Source organism: Ambystoma mexicanum, chromosome 8 (assembly GCF_040938575.1).
Source record: "Ambystoma mexicanum isolate Mex_15411 chromosome 8, UKY_AmexF1_1, whole genome shotgun sequence".
Taxonomy (NCBI): domain Eukaryota; kingdom Metazoa; phylum Chordata; class Amphibia; order Caudata; family Ambystomatidae; genus Ambystoma; species Ambystoma mexicanum.
Window position 1 is genome coordinate 1,550,984,943 of NC_090929.1, and position 20,011 is coordinate 1,551,004,953.

Here is a 20,011-nt window from a genome sequence, read left to right on the forward strand (position 1 = left end):
CCATCCTGCTGCACATGCAGCAGCCACAACCTGCACCAGGCATGCAAATGACCAAAGCTTCCTCCCCATCCACCACACCCGCTTCCTCTGCCCCCACTTCCTCTGGACCCTCCAGCCCTGTGCGTAAAACACAGCGGAGTGTGAGGCACACTGAAATGCCGCCCCGGACAGCAAGACGTCCCGCAAATAGTGTGGGAGAACTATGGGAGTGGGTAAAATTGTATTGCCAGTGATTGGGAGTATCAAGGGTAGTACAATGGGGTGTTTTGGGAGTTCACTGGGGGGTTTTGGGAGTTCACTGGGGGGTTTTGGGAGTTAACTGGGGGGTTTTGGGAGTTCACTGGGGGGTTTGGGCTGGGGGGGTTGCACTTTCTTCAGTTGATATAAATACACCCGCTGTGTTAAAAAAATCCAATGGCTGGATATTCATCTTTTCGTGTGTATCAATTTAATGTATGACGGTGTACAGTGGCCAACTCCCCACATTCCCTGTGTGCATGTCCATATGGACACAGTGTACAATGTGTCACTGACACATATCTATCAAGGTCCCTGTGTTTCAGAAGTATTTGTGAATCAGTGATTGGTATACTGCACGGCCATCCTGTGCATCACATACTGGCAGGGGTGCTGCTTCTCCTCCATCTTCATCCTCATCATCCTCACCTGGTGCATGCATGTCAATGTCAGGTGGCAGTGGTACATTTCTCCGGATGCACATGCTGTGCAGCATGACGCAGGCCATGGTTATCTTTGCCACCTTCTCAGGGCCATAAAGGAGTGCTCCACCAGACCTGCTTAGGCAGCGGAACCGTGCCTTCAACAGGCTAAAGGTCTGCTCAATCACGACACGGGTACGGGTATGAACCCGATTGTACTCCTATTCATGGCTGTTCCGCGGGTCCCGCACAGGGGTAAGTAGCCACGGCTTCAAGGGATATCCTCTATCACCTGCAAGAGAGTACAGATAGGCCTATGTGAGTCACTCTGAGCTGCCACCTTCAGGATACACAGCCATGGGCACAGCTATTTGCTGTGGACCTGCACATGTCCCTGTACGTATGCACCAATATTGTGTGGATGCATTCGATACTGCAATATGGTGAGGTAGTCTGGATGGCGTTGAATAGATGATGCAGGGTGAAATTATGCATGCTGAGGTGTATGTACTATGGTTGACAATGTTCCACCTCCCATTTTTGCTGTGTATACTACACTGTGCATGGTCACACTAGCCACATTGGCACAGTTGCGATCCTGTTTAGTCATGCATTGCTTGACATACACATGGTGGCCACGTTGTGCATCTTACATGTGGTCATTGATGTACGTTAATGGTCAGATGTGTGCCAATGATGTGTCATGTTGGGGTTGGGGGGTTCAGGTCAGGAGTAATTAGCTCTGCGTGCATTCTCCACTCACCATCCATTCCCACCCAGGTGGAGTATGCACCCCCCATTCCCACCTAGGTGGAGTAAGCACCCCCCATTCCCACCCAGGTGGAGTATGCATCCCCCCATTCCCACCCAGGTAGAGTATGCATCCCCCCATTCCCACCCAGGTGGAGGATGCATCCCCCCATTCCCACCCAGGTGGAGTATGCACCCCCCCATTCCCACCCAGGTGGAGTATGCATCTCCCCCATTCCCACCCAGGTGGAGTATTCACCCCCCCATTCCCACCCAGGTGGAGTATGCATCCCAACACATCACTACCCCGATGCACTGCCATGGGCCAGTCAGTCAACTCACCAAGCAGACAGGCATGTGGTCCAGCATGTCGCTCCAAGTGACAGGGTAGCGTGCACCATAGCATCATGTGTTGATCTGGGAAATCGGGCGCAGCAATGTGTGATGATCTTGCTGGAGTCACATACCATCTACATGGGTGCAGTCCAGGGCACCAACACAATTGGGCATGCCTGCCAGTGCATGAAAGCCTACTTTGGTGTCGGCTATCGGTGTCGGCTATCTCCTGGGCAGTCTGTGGTGGGGATATGTGGGTGCTAGCGTGCTTCAGGAGGGCTTCCAGCACGTGGGTCAGCATGCGTGAAAATAGTGGTTGTGAAATTCCATGCAGCTGGCCCACTGTGTGCTGGTAGGTGCCTGTGGCCAGGAAGTGGAGCACAGACACCACCTTTAGTAGCGGGGGGGTGGCAGTGCGTATTTCTATGAGGCTGGAAATGTCATTGCCTATCATGTCCACTATGGTGGTGATGGTGTCCCTGTCCAACCGGTACAGGGTGTGGATCTGGTCAGGGGTTAGATTGAATGGGCTGGGTCTGATGCGAGGGATTGGTGGCTGCCTATGAGGTACTACTGGCTGCACTGGTGGTAATTTGTTGGCCTGTCTCACCTGCCTTCTCCTCCTGTGTCTCCTCTGCGCTGCCTGTTGTTGCTGCTGTAGTTGTTGTTGTAGTTGCTGTTGTTGCTGTTGTTGCTGTAGTTGTAGCAGTATAGACATGTCCTCCAGCACCATGATTGCAACAGCTAGTGGTATCATTTTGGTGTAGGAAGGGGTGTGGTGTATGGGTGTACTCCTTTTATACGGGCCAGACTCCATTGAGTCCACCTGTGGTGATTGTGTGCACCTGTGGCAGTTGGCTTGATTGCTGATTGCTGTTTACGGGTGGTCCGCGATGCCTGTATGGCCACCATCGTGCAGGCCCTGATTACCACCTTCGGGATGCCGGTATTTGTATGCCCGCGTGGGTTGTGATGTCCTCCTATTACCGGCATGCCGGTATTTACTCCCCAAAGGTGCTTGTGTACGCGCCCATGCCAGTATGAGGGGGCACGGTGCGGGAGGTGCCGGTATTGGCGGGTTGTAGGGTCGTAATACCCCGGACCCATTAACAATGCCGCTATTACCATTCCGCCTTCCTTTTTTCATTACCTCCATTCTCGTAATGAAGCCCTTTATGTTGTGAGGAATCTCCTCGGGAAAATGTTCATACCTTCTGTTTGTCTTCTATGTCCGACTTACTTCAATATTCTGTTAAATGTTATGGGCTTATTGTTCTCCTAATGCTCTTTTGTTCTTTCGATTGCAGGCCTGCCGGTGGCGGGATGATGGAATAAATGAATGCAGGCTGCAGCGAAACAGGTAACACCCCTGTAACGTGCTTTGCTTTCTGTGTGCCTGTGGTGTTAATAATGAACTGTTCTTTGCCTTACAGGTGTTTTCTGACCCATGCTGATGATGCCGATCGGATCCACCGCTGTAATCACTGCCAGGTAATGTTCGTAAGATCGCACGGCGGTCTTTAGTTATGCACAATGCTGTTCTGTTAAACTGTGCTTACTGTTTCCTTTCTTTTGCAGGTGTCTGCCGAAGTGCCCTAGCTGGAGTGGAGCGAATCCTGAAGCCATGCCGGGTCGATGAAGCTGTGATAACTGGAGCTGGATGCTGGTCGTCTGAAAATGAGTCCCGTGAGTATTCCTGCAGCTGTGGTTCATCTGAGTCTGGAGCAGAACAGGTGAGGGTAGCACGAGGTCCTTGGGTAAGTATCATCAGGAGCTGTGCCGGTGAGCATCACTCTGCATCAAGCAGAGTAACGCGAAGCTGGGATCGCATGCGTGGGTGTGGCTTATAAAGCAGCCACACCCAAAATGCAGGACTACAGCCCTGTGTTCTGTTTTGGGCGATTCCTCCTCCATGTTTGAGGGAACAGGAAGTGCTACAGTCTATTCACTCATAGTGTGATGCACATGATGCCAGATATGCCAAGCCTGGGCGCAACCCACCTTTCTCTGGCCTCTGACCCAGCGGTTTTTCTGGAGGGTATGTGTCCCTCGAGGATAACCCGAGCTGTATGTATGAGTGGATGCTGTGGAATGGAGGCTGGTGTCAAGTGGACAGCCCAGAGTCGTGACACGAGGTCTGAATTGTACAAAGAGTTGCACTTGGATTTGGGCTTCAAGCGGATCTGCATGACAGGGGCAAGGACATCCAGAGTGTTAGAGATAGAGAAATGAAGGTTAGAGAGGGCTGTTTCAGGGTGTGAGTCAGCCAACGGTACTGCAGGCGGAGTGAAAGTAGCAGCAAAAACCTGAACTTACACATGCTTCATGGGTCGGATGACCAAGAAGGTAGGTGGCAGTGCTGGAGTCAGCTTGATGTGCTGGGAAGAGAGAGAGAGGTGGGAAGAAAGGAGAAAGTGATCACTCAAGAGAGAGGAGTTGTGAGAGGATTAGAGAAGGGGAGGTCTGAGGAGATCAGAACATCTAGGGTGTGCCGTACAGAGTGAGTTGTGTCAGAAGGAAGAATAGAGAGAGAGAGAGAGAGAGAGAGAGAGAGAGAGAGAGAGAATTGCAGAGGTTACGAAAAGAGTCCTGAAGAAGGGCTGGTAGCATCCAGGTGGATGTTGAAGTCTCTGAGGAGAGGTTGGAAGGTAGAGGTAAGGAGCAAGGGGCAGAGGTCAGCCCACACAAAGAGGAGAAGGGGGCAACCGAGCCAGGTGGCCTGTATATAGTTCCTACAGTGAGGGAGAGGCCAGGAGAGATGGAGAACATGCAGACCAGTCATTCAAAGGCGGAGGAGTGCTGTATAGGAATGATAGAAACAGGGATCCACTCTGGGAAAATCAAGGATACCCCGCCCACCACCCCCCCCACCGGGACGGTTGGTTCTGGGTTCTGGGATCTTGTAGCCATCAGGAACAAGAGTGTTGAAACTTGTGACAGAGCTGGCCATGAACCAACTCACTGTACATCCAAATCAAGCTCTTCCAGGAGATGGCAGATGTCAGAGGAGTGTTTGACAGCTGAATGAGAGTTGAGAGTAGTGATGTGGAGCAGGTTTCCACATTTGAAGGACTTCCAGGAAGTGGTACAGGCCAGAGGTACACCCTGCAGAATTGTTGGAGGTGCCAGATGATGGGCAGAGTAGGAAGGAACAGAAGGCAGGGTTGTCAGAGAGGGAGAAGAGAGTGCCAGATGGGTGGCAGAGGAGGGAGGCAAAACGGTAGCATGTGAAGCATCATGGGGCACCAAAGAGGTGGCAGAGGAAAGAGGCAGCAGAGGAGACATAGAGGGGCAAGAAGGGATAGCAGAAGAGGAAATGAAGTTGATAAGGCATGGGAATCATCCATCAAAGAGGAAGAGATTGGCCTGAGTGCTCTGGACTAAGATGGTGCCATTTAATTAGACATTAATGATGGTCTTAGAGGAGTGGAAGGGGAGCAGGAGGGCCTCCCAACTGGTGCCACCATTAATATGAGAAGAGGAAAAAGGAGAGAGAAGTGAGGCCGTATGGGGGTCCATAGGCCTCGAGAGGGAACAACAAAAAGTATGTTGGTAAGGGTCTGTCTGGAGGAAGCACAGGTATAGGTATCAGCGATAGAGAGGCCTGGGTTGGAGACCAGGGTGTCCCTTATGAACTTCTTCCTTCCAGACTTAGAGAGAGGGATAGGCTAGTCAATTGAAATACAGTTAGAAAAGATAGGTGCGACAGAGAGCCCCCTAGGGGTTGTGGGGAGAAAGAGAGGGGGTGGAATAGGGGAGCCCAGGCAGGGCAGGGGTTAGGTGAGTTCACACAGGGGTGGAGGGAGACAGGAGTTAGGCACCGGGGGTGACACAAAAGGGAGGGGGGCACAACAAAGAACAAGAACAACAGACCTACAAATCAGATGCAGTACAAAGCCATCAGAATGCAAAGAGCACAACTGGGAACCTAGAAGTAGAGAATGCAGATGTAGAATATTTTTATCCACACTAATGCGCCACACTGCACCCCTTTGCCAATGGGGAAAGAAAACTGCCAAAAATGGAGGCGATAACCCCTGTGTGCACTAAATCTGCAACATTGCGCATGGTTCACAAACAAAAGAGCTGCACACCCTGTCACACACACAGGCAAAGTTGGTGTAAAAACAGGAATCACTGTTGTCACCTGTCATCTGTCACCTGTCATCTGTCATCGGTCACCTGTCACCTGAAACAATGCCACAGAAGAGCATAATCCAAAAATGCCCTCAAAAATGCAGTCATTTTCCCAGAGAATTATGGAAGGGAAAGTGTGCTGAACTCATGGATTCTCCAGGCAGTCAGAGGAATCAAGGCCTCCCTGCCTGACAGCTGCTTAAAGAAAGTAGCTGTCAAACCCAGTTTAAAAGTGTTTCTGTTTCCTGATTAAAATTGCAAAATCCACTATTTAAAGCATGTTTGTGAAGGGCCAATTCTTTTAAAATGTCAAAATTCTTTCTAAACTGTGGTTATATTTTATATGTGAAATGAAAAGACTTTAACTTAAAGGAATCCAGTCTGGAGCTAATCCACTGTTTAATTCTAATCTGACATCCTGGCCTGGGAAAGTCAACATCTCAGTTTGACAATTCATTGAAACCAGGAAGCCTAATGGTTCCTGCATATTGACAACAAGGAGAACAATGAGGCCGCATTAGACATTTGTCTGGGGATGAAACGAAGAACATAGGACAGGGTGAGCATTGACCTCTGCTGGGAGGGGCAGGAACTTCCCCCTCCAGGAAGGGAAAACACCCCCTGATCAAAAGAGTGGACAGCTGCTACCTGGGAAGGGGAGGTTACGTTGATGTTAAATCCTTATGTCGGATTAAAGTTTAGAGCTCTTTAACTGAGAAACCTAAATAGGAACACATCTGAAATTTGGTAGATATAAAACTAATTTCAGGCTTATGATTTGAAGACATAGAGGAAACTTGTACCATTTAAGGGACCAACTTTATGAAAAAATGTGCATTCTAGCAGAACGATCAATGTTGCAAACCTAAAATTGTATGTACATGATCCACTGATCAGCGCCCATAGAGGTACCGAATAAGAAATTATTGATCCAAACCGTTATAGTCAAAATTGATAAAAATCTCTAGCATGACCAAGCAGGCTCGCACAAAGATGGGGAGTGAATGTGAATGTAGACAATCGAATATAAAATATATGTGTCCAATTTTATTAAGACCAAGCGGATATATATGAGATATATATAACATTTTAAATAAGCTTGCTGAGATGCACTATTGGTTTCATTAGTGATTGCATCAGGAATCGTAACCCCTAAGTAGGGGGCATGGAAAACGACATCCTCAAAATAACTGAGAAATATGCCAGCTTTAGAATACATCTCACGGCGGCAGTATCTTTAGTAATTGCGAAATCAGACGGCACCAATTCAAGTCCACACAATATAAAATAATTCACTCATTATTTTGGTGTTTGCATCAACAACTGAGTGAACCAGCATTCCAATTTGCACTCTCGCTCATGCATACCACTTCAAGATGGCGGCCCTGAGATGCATTCAAAATACGGTACATTCAACGTCTCCCGATCACAAACTCTGACTACGCTCTAGACCACGCTGCATTACGGTGCGCCATCACGCTTACACATGATCACCTGACCACATAAATATGGCAGGGAATAACTCGCGGCTCCTTCGAACTGTTTGACGACGATGGTGCACGCGAGCGGAGATCTGAAAGACGCCCACGCATAAATATTAAAAACGAGATCAACTATCAGGTAAACAAATGCCGCTGCACCATAGCCGCTTGTATTACAAATATAGAATCGATTCAGCGACTATTGAGTAACCAAACACAGGCGGCTAGATAAACATGCAAAAATATGGTAACTTGTTTTCCATTGGGGACTAATATAATTACAAACTCGCCCGTTCACTTTGTTCCTCAGGCAGACATTCACAAAGTTGAAGTTGATGCACACGGGCCCTCAGAATCTCCTTTAGAAATAGAAAACAGCATCAAAAAGCCGTGAAGAAGCCTAAGCAAGGAGGTATGCTAATTAATGCATCTCTGCAAGAGAAACTTCTTTTAAAAAAAAAATAAAACAAAATGTTTTTCACAAACATATCAGACAACCTTGTGTCTGTTTTCCTTCCATCTGTCTATGTCACAATCGGTTTAGAGCCTCAAAATAAAATGCAAAAACGCATCTGTCTTCCGAATTGTTGAGAAACAGATTTGAAGCCACCAAGTGGATAAATTGTCCAAATTTACAAATTCATGATGCAGGAAATTACTGCCTGAAAAAACTATCAAATACTTTACTCCAACCATCTCAAGATCAAAAGGTCAGTGAAACTGCTCATACAGGGCATGCAAATTTCCCGACCAGATATACATTTAGCCAAATATAATGTTTTTTTAAAATCACTTTGTTTTTTAAACTTTGCACAATCGGGGACAATTAACCAAAAAAGGACTTCAATTTCTTTTCCTTTCTTTTTTTAGAGTCTCCTTTTCAATTTCAATCAAACGGAGACGGGAGCATTGAACATACTGTCAATTTTTTAGAACAACCCACTGTCCTGAAGAGGGCTTTAAACAATAACAGCGGAACACCAGGGAATGTGTTCAAGGTATTCTGTTTAGCCGAAACATATGTAGACATCCCCAAGACACTTTAAACAACGTTGTCTTTTCTACAAAAAACATCTGTGTAACTTGTGTTTGAACACTGATAGTTTGCTCCTTTGTTAAAACAGACAACAACAACATTTTATGTTTATGCATAATCGTGTCTGTCATTGACTAATATCAGCCATAATTCGCATCATTGTGCCACCACTCCGGATTTGTTTTGCCTAAATTGTTTTTTCTAAATTGTCTTTTTCAAATGTACTTTGTTTTTAATATATTTGTAAGATGGTAATGTCTTGTGGAAAGCACATACCACACTATATGTATTGAATTTAATTATTGATTAAAATGTGGTTTTAAACATCTGTATTTCTCTGGTATGACAAAGTTGTCTGTCAATATATATGTTTAGTGGGGAAATGAAATAGATTATTCACCTCAATTGATTTAGTTTCTATCTGACTAGCTTATAAGGTGGACTAAAAGAGAGGTAATTGAGCATTGTTCTTGTTGTCTACATTGTATGAATAGTCCCCTTTTTGCTCAATCCCCCTTAAACAAAAAACCCCGGACTTACCCATTTCTCTCCCCCAATTTTATTAGGGTACATAATGTTAGAAATGTAAGTGTGCAACAGTTATGTTTTGGTAAAAATCAATGTGAGAGTTCCTAAATTATGTCATAAAGATAACAGCTCTGTTCAGACCGCCAACCAGGACAAAGCATATGCCTGTAGCCACTCACAGCCATGGGGGTGTGTTTTTGAAATTCTGCCCACACCATAAACTGGGGGATGGCATTTGACAGTATAAATATAGGAACTTCACTACACATAACACACACTGCTTCCAGAACACACTGCTTCCAGAACCCACCCAGATGTCCGCGCAGAACCTTATTCCAAAACTCTTCATCTTGTAGCTGACTGCAGAATTCTCTGAAGATCCAGATTACTTTGCATAATACAGACTTAGCATTGCTGAACTATTGTTAGCTTGACCCAATTGTAAACATACAGAACTTAAAAGAATAATTCTGATTCAGCTTGGCTTGCTACCATTAAGGCTTGCCCGCTGAAACTTGCATCCTGTAATCTGCCGTATCCAGTGACCAGAAGGGCCCTTCCAAATTCAGTCTGAGGTGCAGTCCAAAATTGACCTGAACTGCGCCGCTGATCCGATCCGATCCCTCCAGAGGTGCCTTGCTGCCGGTAGACATAAGGACTGTAAGTATTAACAGGAAGAACTGTGATCCATAGTATATCTGCATTATTTCATCCCAATCTCAACCCATCCCATCTTTAAATTCAGAAACTAGTATTGTTAGAATACTTCTTGTGCTGATTTTCTGTTACAAAACCATAACTCCTTAGTGATTTTGAATAACTAAAATAAATCCCAGAAATCGAGTATTTACCACGAACTGGTTGCACTGGCCACATAGATGTAAAGTTTCATGTGTGGCATCCTCTTTTTCATAGTCATTAATATAGTGTAATAAAAACCTATCTGTCATTTTCAAAATCAAATCCCTGTTTTCAGTTTTGCGCCTATTTTGCAAAAACGCCTCTTACTAGAACCTCTATAACTTCTTCAATATTAATGATAGAAATGACATTTCAACTCTCACTGATACCTAAGACACTTAGCTACATACACAACTAAAAACATTGAGTAACAGTGTATTTGACCTGTTTTTCTCCAATATCGCATAGTAAAAGTTTGCCGCAAATTTGCAATTTTAGCCAAAGTTACATGTGTCATTTGCCCATTTCAAAGTGCTTCTTCCATCCCATCCTGATCTGAAGTGTGTATGGTTGTTGATATTATAGCTCATGTGTGTTAGGACTTGTTTAGAGTTGCTTTCCTTGGAATTTTTCTCGATTTAAGCATTTTTTACCCTTTTGCAGTATTTTACAAAGCATTTTAATCTGTCAGTTTAAAGTGACATTTTACAAAACGGGGGGAAAATGTTTGGGGTGGGAAGATTGCCTATAAACTTTAGACCTTGTCTTTCATTCATGAATACCTGCTGATTACTCACATTGGTGTAGGATTGCTCAATTGTATTTAAACAAAACTTTGCAGAGGGAATATTAACCGAAACACTATCTGTGCACAAAACAAAACTGTTATTTTCCCTGTGTTTTCTATGCTGCATCATTATAAGTGAATTCAATTGCTTGACTTATATTCTGAATTGTATTGTCACCGTTAGGTGATTGCTGCCCCATATATATAATATATATATATATATTAAACTTATGTGTGATTTGAATATTAAATAAATAAATAAATCTTTACCTTTACAAACTAGCCTGATTCCTGGTTCAGTGTGACCTGGGGGGTATTTTGAGACGGGTGTGATATGAGTGGTATATCATTCAGAATGTTGAACTTATAGACAAAAATAAATAAGGGGTTCATCGCACGCTACATGCTAGGCGAGACCTGGGTGAGTGCCTGATTGAAATCCCTTACATAGTACAGAACCAGAAAAAGCACAAATCACAACAGGTAACCTGGAAGTAAAGAAAGCATATGTGGTACAGGACCAAAAGAAAAATGCATAGGTCAGCAGGGAACCAAGAAGTGAAGAATGCAGGCAATTTCAATGTGATGCCACAAACCGTGGATAGCAACACAATATCAAGAACCGTAGAGAGCAAACACCAAGTCAATACAATCAGCAATACAGTTAATAAGGCACAGAAAACAACAGGAACCTAGATGAAGAATGCAGACAATGCAAAGTAATTCCAGAAAAACAGTGGAGCATGAATAGTGTCAGAATAGTACACAATACATTGAAGATTTACAAAAATGAGGAATATGATGCAAAGACAAATGAGTGGAGCAAAGGCTCCAGAAGGGACATTATATCTTTCTTTTCTGGATAAGTTAGGTAGCACCACATCCTTAATAGGCCCGATGGACCAAGCAAAGAATTTTAAATTTGATTCAGCTGTCAATCAGAAGCCAATGCAACTTCCTGAGCACAGCAGAGGTCTGGGCAAATTTAGGAAGCCCCACAGCCAAATGAGCTGCTGAATTTTGAACCATCTGCAAATGATGAAGATAGCTTTGTGTCTATGCAAAATAAGTGGCATTACATTAGTCAAGAATCTCCATCACTGTCAAGCTATACCCTTTTTTTGCCCAAAATACAAAGTAAATGCCAATAACATAAAAACGTATACAGTAGTGAGTGACTAGCCTGCTCAGATCGAACAGCATGTGGCGAAAGACAAGCTCCCTGGAAACCCTTTCTCCCAGCTCTCCTTATATCAACAGAACCGAGTGGCAAAGGATCCCAGGAAACCCTCTGGGGAATAAAACCATGGCGTGATAATTGTTGGACACGTCACAGGCTCTCATGGAACTGCAGACTGGTTGTTCAGTTCTATATTCAGATGGTCTGGAGGCAATGTACGAGTGGGGAAAGACAGAAGGTCAGGATGCTGGGAGACATTGTGCTGAAAAGACAAGAGAAAAAGAGGAAGTTAACCTGCTCTAAGAGTAAGTACATATCTCGATAGGAGCGCAGAGCCACATTCTGGTTTGAAGATTGCCTACCAGGTGCCTAAAGACTAGACTGTTAACTGGAACACTGGCAGCCATCTTGGAAGAAGCTGGAACACAGGACTGACCCTTCTCCACCTATTCCAGACAGAATTAGCTCATATCCGGGTCATGACAGTATGCCCCCTTCTAAGGGTAGACCACCCTGGTATCCCGGGATGACACAGATGAAAGCACTGCACCAACCGGGAGCAGGCACAGCAGAGACCGGCTCCCAAGTGCGATCTGCAGGAGAGTAGCCTTTCCAGTCTACCAAATACTGGAGACAACCAAGGTAATAATGGGAATCAAATATCCCTTCAACCTGTGGCCTGTGGCCTATGCCACTAGAGGAGGGTGAAGGACCATTCAGCAAAGAAATATGTTATACACAGCTGGCATCAATTGAGATACATGAAAAACAGGGTGAATCCTGGACCACGAAGAAGGAAGTCAAAGTAAGTATGCCACAGATCCTGTTTGCCAAAATATCAAAGGGACCAAAATACCTGGGCGAGAGCATTGAGGGTACCAGATGATGGGGAAGAAAGCGGGATGCCAACCACACCTTGTCACCAGGAGAAATGGTTGGTGCTGGGGAGCAGTGGAAATCCACAAAATGCTTTACCCGATCTTGTGCCTCCTGGAGCATGGTACAGTCCACCATGTGTCCCCTCTGAATATCCAAATCCGAAGCGTCGATGTCTGGGAATCAGATGGCAGTAGGGGAGATTGTTGGGAAACATGAGTTTTGAAACCCATAGGTGCACAGGAAGGGACTTGAACCCAAGTCAGCATGTGTTGCGGTGTTATATACAAATTCTGCCATAGGTAACAGATCCACCCATTTGTCCTGGGCCACAGAGAAGAAGCAACAGAGACAGCCCTCAAGGGTCTGGTTAAGCCTCTCTGGCTGACCGTTGGTCTGGGGGTGGAAACCAGATACCAAGGCTCTCTTGATATTAAGAGTAGAGCAGATCTGTTGCCAGTAGCGAGAAGTATACTGTGGTCCTCTTTCCGACAGAATGGTGTCGGGTACACCATGTCAAGAAAACACAGTCTCAATGAACAGTCTCGCCATACAGGCTTCGTAAGGGACTCCAGGTAGGGCCAGGAAATTAGCCATCTTTGTGAAAAAGTCATTTGTGACCATGACTGCAGTAAACCCTTGAGAGAGTGGCAAATGAATGATACAATCGGTTGATATGATTTGCCAAGACCTGGTAGGTATCCGCATCTTCACCAAGTGACCTAAGGGGGATCTTTGGGGTATCTTAGTCTGTAAACAGGTAATGCAGGAAGATACATAGTCTTGTACGTCGGTTGTGACAGAAAGCCACCAGAAGTGTCTCGCTAGAAGGTCCAACATGTTAGTCACTCCTCGATGATGAGCCATTTTCGAATCATAACACATTCTATGTACTTCTTGTTGGAGGGCAGTAGTAGGTATAAGCAGTCTCTGTGTCTGTGGAAATATTCAATAAGAGGACATATTTGGCTGCAAGGACCTGACATAATGCTTCTTCTGTCTGAGTCTCCCAATGGATTCACAGACTAAAGTCTAAGGTCACTTGAACGAAGACTGCCTTTGGAAATATCTGTACCGAATGGAACCGTGGTGTATCACGGGTGTTCTTCTGCGATAAGGCATCCTCCTTGAGATGTACTCTTCCTGGGCTAACAGTAAAACATATGTTACAGGGCGAAAAAAAGTGTGCCTATCTCACTTGGCAACTATTTCTAATTTTGGCATAATGAATAAAAGCTCTTTAGATTCTGATTGTCAGTTCTGACCTCCAAGGGAAAGCTGGTGCCTAGAAGAAGATGTCTCGGTTCCTCGAAGGCCCTCTTGGTCGCTATTATCTCCTTTTCCTAGTAATCCTTCTCCTTTTCCAGAACTGAATAATTGAGCTCCACAAGGTGACAATGTCTTGAACAGATATGCCACAAGACATTCCTGTCCCCGGTCAGTTAGTTGCAAAAGTACTGCCCCTAATGCATAATGAGAGGCATTGGTTTCTACTATAAATCCCTTTCTTTGGTCCGGGGTCAGTAGAATTGGGGCTGAAGAAAATAGAGACATTAGTTCTACAAAAGACAGTTGTGCCCCATCAGTCCACTTGAAGACTGCACCCTTTTTCAGTAGCTTGGTCAATGGAAGGATGATCTGGGAGAAACAAAAGATACATTTTCTATTGAAATTTTCAAAGCCCAAAAAATGTTGCAATTTGTGTACCGTTGAATGAGGGTGCCAATCCAGGGCACCCAATACCTTGGTTGGATCCATTGAACTGTCCTCAGCCGACAGGACATACCGCAGGTAAGTGACTCTTCTGGTTGAATTTTAATTTTTTGAATTTACAATACAGGTTATTCTACCTGAGACAAATAAATACTGCCTGGACGAGACGAACATGCTCGGCAGAAGTGTGAGCGAAGTCAAGGATATCGTTCAAGTATATGAATACAGCATTTAACAGGAGATTGGCAAAAACGTGGTTCATAAAGTGTTGAAAGATGGCAGGGGGCATTTCACAAACCAAAGGGCATAACTCTGTACTCATAATGACAATAACTGGGTGCAAAAGGCCATTTTGTGTGTATAGTGGCTCCTTTTACTGCTTCCAAGATGTCGGGGATCAAGGGCGTAGGGTATCCATCCGGAACTGAGATATTGTTCAGTCCACAAAAATTGATACAGGAACGGAGTTTGTTCATGTTTTTCTTCAAGATAAAAAATAAGGAAGCTGTGGCAAGTGATGTTAACTCTGCAATCAGCCCGTTTCATAGATTTTTCTGCTGATACTCCTTAAGAACCCTTTTTTCCTTTTCAGAAAAAATATACACACCTTCCAAATGGAATGGGTTGGTCTGGAAGTAGATTGATGATGCAATCATCTGTCCGATGAGGGGGTAATTCAGTGTGGTTTTGTGAAGAGAAGACGTCCTGGTAATCCAGGTATGCGTCTGGTATGTTTTGCAAATGATCGACTATCATGGTAGTCTTGGGGATGGTGGAAAGGGGAGCAAGAGTGCAAAGTCCTACCAAGCATCTGCTAAGCAATGCTCCAAGCAATATTCAGTCCCCAGGAATAGAGATCCTGCTGCCTAATTTATGTAAGGGTTATGTAGTCGTAACCAGGGAAGCCCTAAAATCACCGGATTGTGAGACGCTTTTATGATGTTGAACGAGATTAGCTCATTGTGAGAGGAGATGCACATCAGGAGGGGTGTTGTTTGTTCACTGATTGGTTCAGAAGTCAAAGGACTTCCATCTATGCTCTCTACCGGAATGGCAATTTCTTTTGCTATCCGAGGTATACCCTTGTTGTTTGACGACTGGGCATCAATGACATTTCCAGCTGCTCCGCAATCTATCAGAGTTGGTACCTTATGTAACTCAAGACCTGATAATATGAAATCTACTTTGAGAACCACCATTGGGGAACTCATGTATGATGTAGACTGTGGGTCACCTATGTGTTCAGGGGAACCCAAAATCCCTCCCGTAACCGTGATTCCCACTACGATCGGGATTCAGTGTTTCCCTGTCTTCTAGGTGAAGCGATTATGCAATCACAGACCAAATGGTCTTCGGAGGCACAATGCATGAAGATTCCTGTTGTCCGCCTGCAATTCCTTTCTTCCGTTGACAAGGGACCTCTGGCATCTCCCAATTGCATGAGTTCTTCATGTGTAACTGTTCTGGAAGAGGGGCAAGGCAGATCCACTGAGGGTCTCACAGCTCTTCCTCGTTTCCTTTTGCTGTGCCATTCTTGTAACCTATAAACTAAATACATTGAGAGAGTAATCAGCCCTGCTAAATTTGCTGACCGGGGAACCTTAGAGATTTCATCCTTAAGATCCTCTGAGAGACCTCTGTGAAACAGCGTGATTAATGCATCATCCGGCCAGGCAGTGTCAGCAGCCATCTGCTTGAACCAAGTGATGTAGGTCAAAAGGTCCTGAGAGCCCTGTCTTAAGTCTAATAAATGTTCCTGGGAGGAGACAGTTATCTCCTGTCTACAAAACATTGCCTTAAGACTGTTAACAAATGCAGGACTGTTAACAAATGCTGGGTGGGAATTCAATATGGGGTTGTTAGTGGTCACTAACGGAGTTGCCCAAGCCAAAGCAGCCCCTGTCATGTGTGAGATCATATAATCGACTTTGTCTCTGTCCTCCGGGAAAAAATGCTGCGTTAAATGCAAATTGTATTGTGCACGCATCCAAGAATTCTTTTCTTTTATGGGGGTTCCCTTCATACTTGCCCCTTGGTAGAGGTCTAGGGGGCAGGTCCGGGCTGACTATTGGACAAGCCACTTGTTGGCAGAGAATTGCATTCTCGTGTTTGAGGCTTTGCACCTCCACTGTTAATGACTGCACTTCCAGCACCAACTCATGCATTTGATCCCTAGTCACTACTATGTCTTGTGGGCGTCGCTAGCTGTCAAGCTATACCCTTTTTTGTTGCCCAAAATAGAAAGGAAATGCTAATAACATAAAGAAGTATACAGTAGTGAGTGGCTAACCTGCTCAGATGCAACAGCGTGTGGCAAAAGAACTGCCCCCCGGGGAACGCTTGCTCCCAGCTCTTCTTCCATCAACAGAAGCGAGTGGCAAAGGATACAAGGGAAACCTCTGGGGAAAGAAGCCCTTGTGTGATGGTTGCTGGATACTTCTGTGCTTGTCTCAGACTCTCACGGAAATGCAGACTGGTTGTTGCATTCTCTATTCAGATGGTCTGGAGGCAATGTACGAGTGGGGAAGGACAGATGGCCAGGATGCCGGGTGACATTGCGCTGAAAAGACGAGAGAAGAAGAGGAAGTTAACCTGCTCTAAGAGTAAGTAGTATCTCGGTAGGAGCACGAAGCACCACATACTCGCTTTAAGATTTCCTTTATGAAAGGCACAAGTGGGGAGGCAGTGTCTGCGCAATGTCTGAGGTGTCACTGCAACCTGTTGCAAAGAGAGAGCTAGTGGCGCAAGTAGAGTAGATGGAAAGGTACAGAAAGATGAAAAGCAATGAAGAAGACACAAACTCACTGAGCATCTGGGAAGAAGAGTAATGATACAGAGAGGTCCAGGCTGCTGCTGCATAAATCCCCTGCCGGCATCAGTTGTGGGAGGAAACTGAAGGAGTTGCATGAGTGCCCAAAGACTAGACTGTTAACTGGAACATTGGCGGCCCTCTTGGGAGGGAGTTGCAACACAGCAGGATTCCCCTATTCCAGATAAAATGACACCATATCCGGGTCATTACTATCACTGAGGTGTAGACTACTAATCCACGCAGGTTAGCAGGCACGAAAGGAATAATCTTCCTAAGAGTTTTAAGTTTGAAATAGAAGGCACTACATCTGGCCTTAATCTGAGGTTCAAATGAGAGTGACAAAGCAATTTTAACTCCCAGGTTTCTTACTGTGTGGACTGGGATGGGGAGAGAACCCAGGGAGGAAGGCCAAAATCAGCTGGCCAGGGAGAGCAATTTCTTGAACCAAGGACTATGACCTCTGTTTTTATTGGCATAGAGCTTTAGCCGGTTAATTTACATCCACACTCCAATGTCAGATAGACAATTCCAGAGACGAGTAGCAGCAACCTCCTGATCATGATGAACATGCAAAATAAGTGAGAGTGGGCGATTCCTGCAACCTTGTGTTGAGCCTTTCACCTCACTGTAGCCAGTTGTGAAATACAGGTGTGTGTCACACCTGTGTCTGCTTTTTGCTTCTGCTGATGTGCTTTCTTCACCTTGGTTTGTTTTTTTGCAAATGCTAGATCCTGTCATACTCTGGAAACAGACATGCAGTTCTTATCCACTTTCTAACCTGACATAATCAAAGATGCCTAGGAGACCTCTTCACCCACGCCTCCTGAGCCTTCACCACAGGAATCCTCAGACTGTGTAATCCATCCTGGGTATCCTCACCCCTGTATTATCATTTACCTTCTCTTCAGGGTCCATTAGCACTGTGTGTAGTCCTTCTTCTGGTCCCACAACTGTAAGCAATATAGGTAGTAGTCCTGCTGTTCCTTGGAAGGCTCATGGCCTTCAAACTGGGACTGCTTGTCACCTCTTCGGGTCCCCGAGGCTCCTCACTTGAAGTGTTTTTAGTGTTCCTTTACCTTTGACCTGCAAGAAATGCTTAACCTTGCAGTATAGTGGGAGAACTATTGGGTCTGTCCCATTAAACCCCATATGCAAACCGTCTTGAATGTCTTATAGTTTGTAAAGGTGCCAGAGACAATTACACACCTGTTAAAATTCTGTATGTTTTTCCTTTCAAATTGGTTCTCGATTATTAGAGCCTTCATTGTATTTTTAGTGCATCCGTGTGCTTTTACGTGACCTATTATTTGATAAGTCATGTACCATTGGGGGTCATTATGACCCTGGCATTAGCTGTGCCAGTAAATACGGAGTCATGAATTTTTCCGGCACCCGGGAATGGGCAATTACCGGGCATTATAACCCTGGCAGACCCGGTATTTGCCCATTCTCGGGTGCCAGAAAATATAAGTCCTTATTCCCATTGGACTCAGTGGGAATGGGGAGGCCGGATGCACCGGCACCATTCATGAATGGTGCCGGTGAAGCCTTTGAGTTTTGCGCACGTGTGCCGTTCCACTCGCCAGTCCAGACCTGGTGGGCTGAAAGGCACCCGCTCACAGAACTTGTAATTTGCCGGTCCGGAAACAACGGTACAGGCAAGCTTACTGGTACTGTTGTTTCCAGACCGACAAACTTATAATGAGGCCCATTGTCTATTTAATCCTTTCAAATTGGATTGAGTGTGCTTATTTGTATTTCTCTTTTTTCAATGGGTTTTAGGTTTGAGTTGGGTTCTTTCCAGATCCCCTTAATTACTGTACTTGACCCAACCTAAAGACTGTCCCATGAAATATACATATCATTAGATTCTTTAATATGAAAGAGTAGATCGTTTTCAGGGTTTTCTTTGTATTTAGTTTGGTTTCCTGCTTGTCCTGCTTGGTACTATGATATCATCTCCCCTCTATGAGGGAAACCAGACTGCTCTGTTATATTACCATTAAGAGATTTTGGTCAAATCTGGTGGACACCCTGTGCACACACTACAAGTTAGGGGTCAACGAATCCCACAACAGAGAGTTTCAGCCAAACCTCTCCATTAATCTTAATTTAAGGGGAGGAATTCTGTGCCCTACAAATATGAGATACACACAATGAACTATTTATGGTCAGCGCAGCAGTCTCGACCACCAGGGGAGATAACAGTCAAAGGTTGGAATGTCATTAATTAGCTGCGCTCTTTATTGCAAATCTCTGCACTGAGATCCGAAATTCCCTTGGTGAGTCAGGACTATATTTTGCAGAGAAACACTTTTGTCTGAGTCACTCAAGAGATAACATTATTCAAAAAAAGTTGCAAACACCCATGTTTCATAAAAAATTCAAATAGTGATTCATCAATTTCCTGTTGATCTCAAAGCAAGGAGTAGCCCAAGGCCTCTTTATGAAATAAAATGATGACGCCTACTCGCTTTTAACAAAATTCACGAGTAAGGCTCTAAAAATGGGATGTACTTCATGAATGTATTATACACCTATTAATGCAGAAATGTAATTTTATTTATCAAAATATTCCACTGCACTATGATTATTTTTTAAAATCTAAAATGTTACTTGGAATACATCCTTTGCTCCTGAATTTACTGTGTCAAGTGATTAAACGTGTCCTTCCCATTTTTTTTAATCCACAAAGCATGAAGAAACTAGTTCCAGCAAAAGAAGAATATCCCCGATTCCTGAGAGTTCTACCAAGTTAAACATGTGAACGTTTTGAAGGTTGGGGGATATCAGGTTCACACAAATTGAACTTTGTGTATGTATAAGGTGGACCTTTTTAATGTTTTGAAGAAACAGGAGGATGTGGTTAGTGCTCAGTATTAGTATAAACAATGTTATTATTTTAAAATAAAAAAATTGGGATTACAATTATAGTAGTTTAGAGTACGATTACCATTCGATTAGGGCTCTAGTTTAAATAATTATGTGGTGTGACATTTCTTTTTAAGTAAATATGCAGGGTGTTACCAGATGTG